Source organism: Bison bison, unplaced genomic scaffold (assembly GCF_000754665.1).
Source record: "Bison bison bison isolate TAMUID 2011002044 unplaced genomic scaffold, Bison_UMD1.0 scf7180017864115, whole genome shotgun sequence".
NCBI lineage: Eukaryota > Metazoa > Chordata > Mammalia > Artiodactyla > Bovidae > Bison > Bison bison.
The window spans coordinates 313976-316601 of record NW_011494687.1 but is presented as its reverse complement, the minus strand read 5'-3'; positions in this window follow the sequence as shown (position 1 = coordinate 316601).

Genomic DNA, 2626 nt, shown 5'->3' with positions numbered 1-2626 from the left:
CCCCCCCCCCCCCCCCCCCCCGCAGGGGGTTTTCTCTAAGGAGCACGCTCTGCATATTGTGTACTAAAAGCTCCTTTGTTTAAAAAACTTTTTATCTTCCTCAGGCTTAGGCAACACTTTGGGAGGCTTTGGGGGCAAAGTGGGGAACTCCTGGGTCCTGGGAGGCACAAACGGAGGCGGTGGCGATCACCTTAAATCAGGAAGTGGTGGATAAGTTTTTTTAAAGGTTTGCGCAGAGGGGGAGGGAGCTCGCCAGGGCGCTCGGCCCTAGCGTCCTGTAAGCCCTCTCCTTCCTCCGGAGGTAAAGCACTTTCTCTCTCCTTTTTTTTTTTTTTTCCCCAATAGCAGAAATTATGATCTGTGTAGAAAGTGGAGACTCACCACCATCCACCGCTATAGCCTCTCCCATAGGCTATTTCACAGCCTTATGACAGAGATCCAGGACATTTCTAATCATATTTCACAGAGCCAATAAACATTTGTCTATTCTTAGATGCAGAGAAACCCATTAAAAAAAATTTTTTTGAGAATATTTTTATTTATTTTGTACCTTCTTTACCCTATCTAAACTGCAGAGGGGACTAGAAAAGAAGCCTCAAGGTGAGGATCAAATTTATCTCAGGACTAGAGAAAACCCTTCTCTGGGAAACTCCTAGCGGAGGCCCTTTACCCCCACACGGAGGAGGAGGCATAGGGGGATGGGAGCGTCCCCTATTTCTCCTCTCCTGTTCCGGAGATCCTTTAACTGTTTGGTGACTAAATCTTGCAGACTGTCTGATTGGGGATGTTTCCCTCAAGCTCCTAGGAGCGGATGGTCTGATTAGGGATGTTTTTCTTAAACTTTTAGGAGCATATTTAGCTAAAAAAGACCAATCGTCATCAGAATGGTATTGAGCTGCTGTTTTCTCTAAATCTTTTTCATCTTGAGGGGAGAGTTGATCTTTCTTTTTATCCCAATCTTCTACATGCTCATTGGCAGTCATAGTGGTTAGCCATTTGTTTAGCTGCCAATAGCTAGGTATAGCCTTTTCATTTTTACTTTCTTTTATAACAGGTACCTTTTCAGATTTGCTTTTTTGTTTAACAGGTACTTTTCCAACTTTACTTTCCTCTTTAACACGTACCTTTTCAAATTTATGAGCTGGATCTAAAGCATCTCTAGTCATGTTCCATAGAGGAAAGGTGTAAGTAGGGATTTTGTCCAAGCCATGATGAGCACAATAAGCTCTTAGCTGTTTACCTACTTTTCCCCAGATATCTAAGTTAACAGTGCCCTGTTGTAGAAACCAAGGGCAGTGGTCTTGTACAAATGTTAAAAATGATTGAATGGTAGATTTTTAAACTTTGATTTATCTTTTACATAATAACTGTAAAATTACTCCTATAAAGAGCTGTCTTTCATTTGATTCAGTGTTACCCATGTCAGAAAATTAAGTATAGTAAAAGATTTTGCTTTTAGCTATCAAAAGATTAGGCCTTTTTTGACAGCCTTTTTAGAAACCGTTTTTTCTCTCTAAGTCTAACTCTTTAACACTTTCAACACTTCCCACTCCTCTCGCCCTGTCTATCCTACAGGGGGGTCTGCGGCACCCTTGAGTGGGGTCCTAGCCATCCGGAAAACTGGAAGAACAATAGGGCTGATGACCCAGATTGTTCCGGGGGAGGAACAGTAGGCTGATGACCCAAACTGTTCCAAGGGAGGAGCAGTAGGGCTGATGACCCAAACTGCTCCGTGGGGGAACAAGAGGGCTGATGACCCTAATTGCTTTAGTGAGCTTACCTTCGAAAACACCTGTCTCGGGCGCCACCTGCCGGGGACCAGCCCCAGCTGATCCAGGGTATTCGAAGGAGAGACGGGCTAGGCGACTATTTATATGCTAATTAGAGATATAAAGAATAATAGAATGAGGATAGCTCAGTAGGAAAATTCAGTGGAGAAAAGAGGCTGAGTAGCTTGGTTTACACGGGAGACCAATAAAACTTCAAGACAAGAAGTTTGCACCACTTACGTAGGCCGCAGGCGCCCTCTCGAATAGCGGAAGGTGCCTCATCCTAGACACCTTCTCGAGTGGGTCTTAGAAGCCCAGGCATAATTAGTAAGCATGGTGGGTTCCGTGCTCCAGATGGAGACTTCAGCCAGAATGTAAAAAGAATGACATGGGGAGACCAAGCGCTGGTGAGCAAGGCCCGTAGCTTTATTTTCAACAGGGGCTAATATACCCTAAGTTACACATAGAGGATAATAGGGGATGCAAAGTCAGCAGTCTTTGATTCTTATCAAAAACCAGGGTTTCTTTCCTGCAAATTTATCGTATACAAATGGTTTAGGTGATTTACATCTGGCCTTCTGGCCAGAAGGCCTACTAACATTTTATGACTCTTGACAAGGACTTATCAACAAAGACTTATTTTCTCTAAGAGTAATTATTTTAAGGTTTGGCGCCATCTTCCGAAGATAAAATTGCATTCCATAGGGCGGATGTGTAATGGGTTTACAACAAAGGAAAGAATTTATTACCTTAAGGGTCTAAAGTTACTAACACCAAGGCCACTACTTATTTTTTCTACATACCAACTATATTAATTAATACACATTCAAGGATACAATTCAGGGGATGTGAAAACT